This window comes from Helianthus annuus, chromosome 6 (assembly GCF_002127325.2).
Source record: "Helianthus annuus cultivar XRQ/B chromosome 6, HanXRQr2.0-SUNRISE, whole genome shotgun sequence".
NCBI lineage: Eukaryota > Viridiplantae > Streptophyta > Magnoliopsida > Asterales > Asteraceae > Helianthus > Helianthus annuus.
In genome coordinates, this window is record NC_035438.2 from 68,816,212 (window position 1) to 68,828,504 (window position 12,293).

The following is a 12,293-nucleotide window of genomic DNA, read 5'->3' on the forward strand; positions in this document are numbered from 1 at the left end:
GGATACTTATGTCTTCTGGAATTTTTAAGGATGATCCTAGGTTGGCCAATGCATCAGCTTCCGTGTTATCCTCCCTTGGTACCTGTGTTAAGCTAAAAGAAACAAAAGAGAGTGCCAATTCTTTGACTATCTCTAAATATTTGGTTAGTTTTTCACCTTTAACAGCATAGGATCCATTAAAGTGATTGGTGATCAATAATGAGTCTACATATACTTCGAGATATTTTACCCCCATATCCTTAGCAATCTGTAAGCCAGCAATTAAGGCTTCATATTCAGCCTCATTGTTAGTTGCTTGGAACTCACAGGCTATGGAGTGGGGTATTATGTCCCCCTGTGGCGATTTTAGTAGGATCCCTAGCCCTGTGCCTTTGATATTTGAGGATCCGTCAATGTGTAGTATCCAAGGATCCTTGGTCTCATCCAGCTGCTGGACCTCCAATTCCGCTTCTTTTTGTAGATCACTACTGAAATCAGCCACAAAGTCAGCTAGTGCTTGAGATTTAATGGCTGTTCTTGGTTCATATCTTATATCATGGGCACTAAGCTTCACTGCCCACTTAGCCATTCTCCCTGACATCTCCGGTTTCCTGAGGACATTCTTAATTGGAAAATTAGTTTTAACAACAATAGTATGGGTTTCAAAATAATGCCTTAACTTAGTGGATGCCATGATTAATGCAAGAATAAGTTTTTCGAGGTGTGAGTACCTGGATTCGGCATCAAGTAAACTTTTACTTACATAGTAGATAGGATATTGTGTACCTTCATGATCCTTGACAAGGACTGCACTTACAGCGGTTGAGGATACCGCCAGGTATAAGGATAACACATCTCCTTTTTCCGGTTTTGCTAATGCTGGTGCTGAGGACATATATTCTTTAAGGGCTTGTAAAGCGTTCTCATGTTTCTCAGTCCATTCAAACTTCTTATTCTTCCTTAGGATATCGTAGAATTCTTTGCATTTTTCTGAGGATTTCGATATGAACCTGTTCAAAGCTGCTATCCTGCCTGTCAGTCTTTGAACATCCTTGGCGTTGGCAGGAGATTTGATATTTATTAATGCTTTGATTTGTTCCGGGCTTGCTTCAATGCCCCTCTGGGTTACCATGTATCCTAAGAACTTTCCTGCCTTAACACCAAAATGGCATTTTGAAGGATTAAGTTTCATGTTGTAATTATCAAGGATATCGAATGCTTCTTCCAAGTCCCTTAGGTGATCCTCAGCTTTCTTTGACTTGACCACCATATCATCTATGTACACCTCCATAGTTTTTCCAATTTGATCTCTGAACATCATATTTACCAGCCTTTGATATGTTGCACCTGCATTTCTTAGTCCAAAAGGCATGGCAATATAACAATATAAACCGGTTGGGGTCATAAAGGCTGTATCCTCTTGGTCAGATGGTTCCATCTGAATTTGTTGGAACCCAGATGATGCATCCATAAAGGTTAACAGTTCATGCCCCGCTGTTGCATCCACCATGGAGTCAATGTGGGGTAATGGGAAAGGATCCTTGGGACATGCCTTATTCAGATCAGTGAAATCGACACATACCCTCCACTTTCCATTTTTCTTTTGGACAACGACCACATTGGCTAACCATTTTGGATATTTTACCTCTCTGATCATACCTGCTCGAAGTAGTCTCTCTACTTCTTCTTGGATAATGGCATTCCTTTCCGGTGCAAACTTCCTCCTTTTTTGATGGATTGGTTTGATAGACCTGTCAATGCCAAGTTTGTGAGTAATGATATCCTTAGATATACCTGTCATATCTTCATGTTTCCAAGCAAAGGTAGATTTTCTTCTTTTGAGGAAGGATATTAAGTCTTCTTTCATCTTGCCAAGGATCCCTGATCCGATATAGATTTTTGATTCAAGATCACTAGGATCCAAGAGGATTTCGTCCACATCTTGTTCCCTTGCCTCCAAGACATTCCTCGGAGGATACTGTAATTGCTATTGCTCCCTTGGCTTCGAGGTTGGCTTCATGGATGAGGTATAACAATCCTTAGCCTCTTGCTGATCACTGTCGATCTTGATTATCCCCCATGGGCTAGGGAGCTTCACACATTGATGGTAGGTAGATGGAACTGCTTTCATGTCATGTATCCAAGGCCTGCCAAGGATAACGTTGCAACAAGACAAACAGTCAATAACACAAAATTTTTGGTAATTATGTAATCCTTCCACGTAGATTGGGAGTTTGATGTCCCCCAGAGTTTTCTTCGTTTCCCCACTGAATCCTACAAGCACGGAGGATCTCGGTGTGATGTCTGATTCTGGGATTCCCATCTTCTTCAGGACATCAAGCTGGATAATGTTCACTGAGCTCCCTCCATCAATAAGGATCCTACGGACAAAATGGTTAGAGATAAAGAGAGTGATAACTAAACTATCATGGTGAGGATCCTGAATGTTAATGCGATCATCCTCATCAAATGTTATCATCTTCCCTTCTGAAACACTTGAGGTTCTAATAGGCCTTTCTCCATTATCCATTTTTGATTCTTTTGCATGTCTTTTGGCCGCTGAAAAGGATGTACCACAGATGTCTGATCCTCCGGATATAAAGTTGATCACTTGTGCGTTTGCCGGAGGTGCTGGAGCCTTTTCAGGGATCCTTTCAGGATCCTGGGTCCTTTGCTTTTTTCTCCCCAACAATTCTTTTAGATGCCCCTTGCTTAGCAGGTATCCAATTTCTTTTCTTAAGGCTATGCAATCTTCAGTTAGATGCCCGAAATCCTCATGGTATGCACACCATTTGGACTTATCTTTAGTTCCGGATGGTTTATCGTTCTTCCTGGGCCATCTAGCTTTTTCACCTAGATTCTGCATTGCAAGGATCAGTTCATGATTATCAACGGAGAAACAATATTCTGAGATTGGAGGATAATCTTCATCATCCTCTTCCTGGTCAACAGCATGCACATTCTTGTTCTCATTTCTATGGTAGGATTTGAATTTATTGCTCTTGAAGGAGGATCCTTGCTTCTCCGGTTTTGAGGATCCCATTTGTCTCTCCTGGATCCTCTTGTCATCCTCTAGCCGGATAAACCTGAGTGCTCGAGTTCTTACTTCATCTAAATTCCTGCATGGTGTCATAACAAGATCATCATAGAATAATGAATCCTTAAGCAGTCCCATTTTGAAGGCTTCAACAGCCGTAGCCATATCCAAGTTGGGAATGTCCAAGGATTCTTTACTAAATTTAGTTATATAATCCCTTAATGATTCATTATGATTTTGAGTTATCCTGTACAAATCGCTAGTTAATTTTTCAAATTTTCTACTACAAGAGAATTGGTTATTGAATAAATTAACTAAATTAGCAAATGAAGTAATAGAGTAGGGGGGAAGACTTAGCAGCCACTTAAGAGCTGATCCAGTTAGAGTGGATCCAAATCCTTTACATAGGCATGCTTCCTTCAACTTTTCTGGGATAGGATTGATTTCCATCCTTTCCCTGTATTGTGCTATATGCTCCTCTGGATCCGTTGTGCCATCATACAGCTTCATGGTAGGGATATGGAACCTTTTGGGTACCTCTGCATCACAAATTGGTGGTGCAAAGCGAGATACCTTGTGGCTTCCATCTGCAATCTCTGGGATAGGCTTGACTACCCCTGGAACACTTGAGATCATGTCCTTTAGTTTCTGTAATTCCCTGGCCATAGCATGATTGGTACCTGTATCCTGCATGAATCCATGGTTAGTGGTAGGATAATTATTTAAAGTGTTACCTCCCATTGGGTTCAAGTTAGGGAATCCATATTGCTGGGTTTCTGGAATAACGGAGGGACCAGTGGAAGCAATGGTCTGCATTGGAATGAAGTCCCCTTGATGGACATCTAGACTTCCTGTTTGCAAACTTTTTAGGGATCCTGGCATCTGTAAGGATCCTGGTATCTGGGATGATCCTGGAACGAAGGAGGATCCGTGAACCTGGGATGATCCTGGAACAAAGGAGGATCCTTGGCCCTGGAATGATCCTGGAACAAAGTAGGATCCTTGAAACTGCTGTGCCCCCGGATAGGCTCCCGGATTCCTGAAGGATCCCATGTATTGAGGATAGGATCCTACAGGCTGAAAATGTGAGTCTGATGTCTGAGTCATTGCTGCCGAGTTGAGATGTGATCCTCTTGACTCCCCTATGATTTGCACGTCCGGGATCCCTGATGGCTGGGAAGTGGTCATTGGAGTATCAAAGCTCAAGGATTTGGGCATCAGTGGAGAATGATCCTCTGCCGCTTTCTTTTGTCTTTTGAGATCTCCAATTTCCCTGAGGATCCTTTCGTTAGTTTCATCTTGCCGCTGCATACGATCCTTCATCTGCAAAATTAAAGCAAATACATCACTAGTACTGGGAATAGAAGAATTCATAGCAGAAGAAGATAGAGGTTTAGAGAAGGTGGGAGTTGATCTCTTCTCAGTATTTTTCTGAGATCCTGCCGGTGGAGGAGGCAAGGTGATCTGTGATGAGGTGACCGCAGACATCGCCGTGGACGTGTTCTTCAATGATGAAGCCATGTAACTCTTTGAAATGATTTCGAACAAAAGATTTTCTTATGAATGAAGCACCAATTGCCCCACGGTGGGCGCCAAACTGTTTTGGTCAAAAAATCACACAAGGATAATGTAACCAAACTTTATGAAAACGGGGTATGATGCTTGGTTAATTATGAAAGTAAAGGATCACTTCTGTGATAAAGGTGCAAAGACACAATGATTTATACGAGGAAAAAGCCCTTGATCAATGAATGATCTCCGGCATAAAAAACCTCGGGTGATGGCAACTACCGATCACCAACTTCAATATAACAAAAATATGATTACAACTTTGGATGATAATGAGCTGAGTACAAGGATCACTATTGCTTTTGGTGTCTAAGTGTGCGAGAGTTGCGTTGTATGTCGTGTGTCCCCTTCCAAATGATGAAGAAGTGGTATTTATACATGTGTAGGTGACCTATTTTAGGTAGCTAAACTAATATTCAGCTCATTACCCCTTTAGAAATGAGATACAATCTAGCCTAAATAGCCGCCCATAAATCAAGCCTAGTTTCCATATCCTGTGCAACGTCTATCTTCAATTAAGCTCTTGCCATAATTGTGAAGACGCGTCCCTGGACCATGATGCCTAGAGCGTATCCTGCTAGATGTTCCTGCAAAACAATATGGTATTAAGTGGAAGTGGCCGTTAGTATGAGGATCACTATAATGTCCCATGATCCTGATCCTGAAGTCCTGCTGAGGATCACTGTCTGCCAAAGAAACAAGGATCACTGGTTAGGATCACGTATAAGGATCACCTATAATGAAAATCCAGCCCTAACAATGAGCATCTTCCAGAATGCTTCCTTTTGCAATACTTGCAGTAAGGTGCAGAAGTAGAACCTACATTCTTCCCACGGTTGGAGTTTCCAGAGCGAAATTCTTGGGTAAGCCTTTGAGCTAGGTTCTTCGTTTGATCCTCTTCTCGTGTACGAACTAATTCATCTTTCAATGTATTTGCTAGTTCTACAACTTCTTCTATAGTTTGATGTCTAGCTGCCTTGACTACATGCCTAATCTCACTGACTAATCCCCAGATGTAACGGGAGATTAATACTGGTTCTGGTGATGCAAGGGTTGGCACTATTCTAGCATATTCAAAGAATAACGTAGTGTATCCCTTACTATCCACTCCAGTCATTCTAAGGTTTAGGAATTTATTTGCTATTTGTTCCTTTTCATTGGGATGGCAAAATTTCCTTTCCACCATGTTTTTAAATTCCTCCCATTCCATATTGTAAACCCTGTCACTTCCCCTAGACTGGAGGATGGTGTTCCACCATTCTAGTGCTGAGTTCTTAAACAGATTGGAGGCAAACATTATCTTATCCTCTTCCGCACACTTGCTTATTTTTAAGACTGCCTCAGTCTTTTCTATCCAGCGTAGAGCTGCAACGGCCCCTTCATTGCCCGAGAATTCCATTGGTTTACAAGACCATAATTCTTTATAAGAACAACCATAAGACATGGTTCTTCTTCTTTTGGGAATGGGCATTTGAAGTATAGGTCCATTGTTTACACTGTGTTGAGGTTCAGTGGGTCGCTTACTGCCATTGTTACTTTTATTATCTGCTTCCCTAACTGTTTTGATAATATATGGCATTGCATCTATTATCCCTTGTGCCACTATGTGTTGGATGACACTGTTATCCACTGCGTTTCCATTATTATCATTGTTCGGGTTATCGTTATTCGGGTTATTGTCATTCTGGTTTTCCTGGTTCACTTCGTTGTCCATCTGAATTTTAAAAATTTGCCAATTATTAATATCACAAAATAATATTTAACACAATCAATTACTCAACATGCATATTGGTCAAAATCGTCGAACATTGTGACTTACTCTTTCTTATATATTATGCATCTAATACAAACTGAAACTGGAATTTAAAATTACAATACTATTATGCATCCATAACTATTATCCAGATTTATTTATTTTTTTTTTCAAACATACACACATAATATATATTATTATTTTATTAGTACTACCATCATCACTGATATGGGTTCATCCAGAACTCCATATTAGGCTCGTCATACATCCAGATGAGTCGTTCTCCGATCTGCCTCATCCTATCACTACCTTCCAAAATCTCCTCACCAAAGATTCGGAGTTCTTGTACATTCTCTGCACTCATTAGAGGTGCAGAAGCTGGTACTGGGTTTGGGAACTGGGGCATGGGTTCCTGGTAAGGATATGGATTCTCTAAAATTTCCCTGATGTATTCATCGTTATCATAGTAGGGATCTAGAGGGTCCAAATCTGGGTAAGCTGCTAGGTTGGCATGGGTTCGTCTTCTGGTATTGGGTAGCATTGCTGGTAATCCCTATTGTCGTCTAACCATGGGTCGTAGTTTGGGTCTAAGGGATTGGGTGCTGGTACTCTAGGTATCTTAGTGGGGTCAAAATTAGGCATTGGGATTTGGTTTTCTAGGTTGTTTTCAATTTCCATTGGCTGGATGGGAAACAGTGGTAATGGTTGGGGTGCTATGAGTTGTTCCAGGTTAGGGTCTGCAGCTGTGGTTGCTAGGATATGGAAATTGGCTAAACTCCTCTTGAGCATATCATGGGTGTGAGCATCTGTTTCTCTCTTGGTGGCTGCTTCAGCACGCTGTTGTTGTAACTTTTTCATTCTCTTCCTACGTTCATGCGCTCCCCTACTGAACCATCCTCTCTTTTTAGGAGGGAATGGCTCTTCAGACTGAGCCTTAAACACGAATATCCCATCTTCATTGTCAGCAGAATACCCTGAGAGGGCAGGTTGTGAAGAGGTGCCTTCGCTTCTAGGTGAGCTGGACAACTGACGGTAAACGTCGGAAGGTCCTTGGTCGCTCATACTGTAAACTAACAAATAGTCAAATAACACACAACAATAAAATACAAATATGCATGTAGTTCCGTAGAAAATTTCCTAACATATTGAATAATATCTTGATGTCAGCAGAACACTTCTGTGGCTGAATCAGTGGCTTGGCTCTGATACCACCTTCTGTCGCAACCCCCGCCCCCTAATTACCCGGGAACGGGCGGCCGCGAGAATCAGTATTGGTGGTATCGGTGTTTATCAATTTGGTAGCGGAAATTACATCAGGATCGTAGTTAGGAAATATTTTATCAGAGTAAAACAAAAAATTTTATATTAATAAATATATTGGGATAAAAACCAAGTTTTCATTACAAACTGATTTATAGGGATGGACCCTATTTTATTGAAATAAAACATCTTCTTTATTTAGGTAACTTTTATAGCCACTTTTCCAAGCCTTCAGTGCTGTCCAGCTGGCTTCTATTTGGCTTTCACATTTTGTTACCTGAAACGCGTTTAAAACATTTTGTCAGTGGGAAATACTGGTGAGTGAGTCCCAGTTTAATCAAGAAGAGTTTTATCTTTTAACAGTATTGAGAGCGATTACAATGTTTATATCTACACAATTACTCATTCAGTACTGTCAATCCTGACTGGTGGGTCATATTACACATTGGCTAACTCTTTGTCCAATGCTAAGGTGTTCCACATTTTGTATACAAAACCCCAACATACTGGTAGTAATTGAAGAATTACAAAGACTCAATCACTGCTAATTATAATTTAAAGAGTTAATTACATAGTTAGTCCCTGTGGTTTGCACAAAGTAACATACTTAGGTACTAATAGTTTAAAATCACAGTCTAGGGTATTAACTTTTTATTTTGTAACGTTTGGAGGTATTAACGTTATTTGTAGGTTTAAAATCACATTCTATTAGTACCTAAGTATGTTATTTTTTGTAAACCATAGGGACTGACTATGTTAGTACCCTAAAAGTTAATACCTCCAAACGTTACAGAATGAAAAGTTAATACCCTAGAAGGTGATTTTAAACTATTAGTACCTAAGTATGTTATTTTGTGCAAACCACAGGGACTAACTATGTAATTAACTCTAATTTAAATAAATAAAGGTTTTGTGAAATAGTTGCAAAAAGGTTTACAAAAAGGAGATTACTCACAAAAAGGTTTACAAAAAAGAAGGATTACTCACATTGCTGTCTTAGGGTTTTCTTTAAGGATTTCCTGGTGATTATATATAAATTACACAAATGCACACGCGTTAGTATAATAACCCAATATTTACATTAGTAATACCCTCACCAAGATGGCATTCCAACGACTACGTCGGGCAGAACCACGACAGCCGTTACGGAACCCTGGATCAATCGGGCAGCGTATCTAATACGTAACCGGGGTTATGATACTTACAACGAGGCAGGGCTAAGCTAATTAGGGGGTATACTACCCGAATATTACTTCAATTATATAGAATTTCGAGAGAGAGAAAGATTGTGAGCGAGTTCGAATGATCAGCTGATGCCCTCTATATATAGGGGCTGATTCGAGCTTTGTCGCGCCCCGCGAAGACCACACCAAGGTCTTATGCGGCCCGCGACCTAGAGTTGTAGGGTGTAGGCTTGCTGATTCGCCAACTGTAGTCCTGACACGAGCCTGCCACGTGGCAGCTCAGGGTGTCGTTGCATGGCATGGCTATCGCGCCCCGCGTAGCTCTCAGCCAACACGTCGCGGCTCGCGAGTGAGGTTAAAATCTTGTTTTTATTTAATTTTTAATGATATAAGGGTGTTTGGGCTCGGTTTTCACATATGGGGTATGTTTTAATACATATAAGGACACTTTAAATATATTAGGGGTGGCGAAAATTATGAAGGAAGGTTGTTATACGTAATGTGGCTACTGCTCGTGTTTACTCACGACGTCGTGAGTCATGGAGAACAATAAATTTCGGTCGCGTAAATAATTATGGTTCAAGCAGTTGTTCATGGTCTCCAAGAATTTATGCTGATAAAACCATATATTTCATGGTTTTAAATTATTGGTATCCACTAGGTGAGAGGAACATCGTTGCTTTCGATGTTCTTTTTGAGACTTTCAGAATGCTTCATTTTCCCGAGAGTATCGTAGTTAATCTTTGCCAAGGGCATTTTTTGACCATCGCAAAGAGGCTGTATTTGATTGTTATTGGAAAGTCTGCTGAGCTGACTGCTGATTTGCTCAGATATGAAGAAGAAGGTTAAATCAAGGTGTTTGCTTTCAATAATCCTCGTGTAGTTGATTATGTAGATAGGCGCCGAAGGACTAATATAATTGAAAACAACAAGTGGCTGATAACAAGCATTTGGGGGGATATGGTTGAAGTTGATCTGAACAACGAAGTTTTGAAATACCTCCAACATATTGACAACTACAATGGTCCGAAAGGAGCTTGATTTATCGAGACTACTGTTTCGCCCATAGATTAGAAATTATTATGCTGTATTTTACTAAATGCTGTTTTGAACTTTGTTTAATATATAGTTACGTCTGTTTGACACTTGTAGTTTTTATATAATTAGTTGTGTTAAAATTATTAACTATGTTTGTTATTTAAATTAATTAAATGAATATTTAGGTTTGAGAGTTTAAAAGCTTGTAATATTTGCAAATGTCTGTTTAAATGATGAAAGGTCGGTTGTTTTGAACACATGTTTGAAAATAAAACAGTGGTTGATACATCTGTTGACTTTGGTCAACAGATTGATGAAAACAGATGTTTGAAACCACTGTTGGGTTAAAGCAGAGCGTTGTGGTAAAAATTGTGGTTGAAACTGCTGCTGGGTTAAAATGGTGGTTTAAAACCACTGTCGGGTTAAAATAGTGTTTTGTGGAGGTTGAAGGGTATTGAAACGATTGTTGAGTTAAAAATTTGTTTTTTTTGGAGAAGTAACATGCTTGAATGCAAATGGTATTTTGTTTACAGAATGAATTATAAGTTGTATATTTTTGTATTTTTCATACTCTAAACTTTAAGCATTTAAGGTTGAAGTTGAAGTTGGGGGGGGGGGGGGGGATATGGTTGAAGTTGATCTGAGCAATCAAGTTTTGAAATATATCCAACATGTTGACAACTATAATGGTCCGGAAGGAGCTTTATTTATCGAGACTACTGTTTCGCCCATTGATTAGAAATTATTATGTTGTATTTTACTGAATGTTGTTTGCTGTTTTGAACTTTGTTTATTATATAGTTACCTCTGTTTGACACTTTCATATTTTATATAATAATTAGTTGTGTTAAAATTATTAAGCGTGTTTGTTATTTAAATTAATTAACTGAATATTCAGGTTTGAGAGTTTAAAAGCTTGTAATATTGGCAATGGTCTGTTTAAATGATGAAAGTTCTGTTGTTGTGGACAGATGTTTGAAAATAAAACAGTGGTTGATACATCTGTTGACTTTGGTCAACAGATGGATGAAAACAGATGTTTGAAATCACTGTTGGGTTAAAGCAAAGTGTTCTGGAGAAAACTGTTGTTGAAACCGCTGTTGGGTTAAAACGGTGGTTTAAAACCACTGTTGGGTTAAAATAGTGTTTTGTTGTGGACAGATGTTTGAAAATAAAATAGTGGTTGATACATCTGTTGACCAGTCAACAGATGGAAACATATGTTTGAAACCACTGTTCGGTTAAAGCAGAGTGTTGTGGAGAAAACTGTTGTTAAAACCGTTGTTGGGTTAAAACGGTGGTTTAAAACCACTGTTGGGTTAAAATAGTGTTTTGTGGAGGTTGAAGGGGATTGAAACGATTGTTGATTTAAAATATTGTTTTTTGGAGAAAGAACATGCTTGAATGCAAATGTTATTTCCTTTACAATAGATTAATAAATTGTATATTTTTGTATTTTTATACTCTAAACTTTAAGTATTACCGACTAACTTATCTATTTATAAGTCTATAAATATACCAGCTCTATGTTGTTGTATCTAGAGTAAAAAGTAAGAAGGGGTTGAAAGTTTTGATTTGTGCTAAAGAGAAAGGAGTCTGTACAACCACTACTAATGTGGTTTACAAAGAAGTTTTACAAAATCTATGATGATACTAAACATCTGTCATCCTGACAACGTTTGTTGGGTATAATGGAGGAACTGTTGTTAGGAAATGTTTATTGGAAAGCAATGCAACTTTTTGAAAGCATCTGATACTTGCTCTGCATTAAGCCTATCCTGAGAACACATGCTGCGAAAAATGTTTATATATGGCGTTGTAGTAACAAGTTTGCAGGTCTCATTTTTAATGAGAGTACTAAATTCTTTGTTAATAACATTATTCTCTTGACATCTGTTTACTAACCTTTGTAATTTCTGTTGACTGGCCTTTTTAACATGTGTTGACTAACATCTGATACTTACTATCTATCAATCTGGCAAGCTCTGATGGAGATAATGAATGACAGTTTTTAGGAAAGTCTGTTGGAAAGCAACATAGGTTTTTAACAGTTAATAGACAACAGTTGTTTAGTTATCAACATAATGGAATTCCTGTTGAATAAACCTATTGACCATTAGTTTATATCAATTTTGTAAGTCTACACTAATTATTTTTTTACTTTCTATCAATATGTGTTATGCATGGTTTTCTAAGAAACCATCCGTGTTTACACACGGGTGTTACCGCTAGTACTATATAATAAAGTAAACCTATACGAGACATTTGTCATTCATTGGAGCTATTTATTTTTTCTTTTCCCGCCTCTCTCTCATACTTATCTATATCCTACTTATTTTAAATACTTAGAGTTAAATGCCCGGATAGTCCCTGTGGTTTGCTCTTTTTTCACCTTTAGTCCCTAACTTTCTAAAATTACACATATAGTCCCCTACTTTTTAATTTTCGTTCCCGGATAGTTCCTGACATGGAT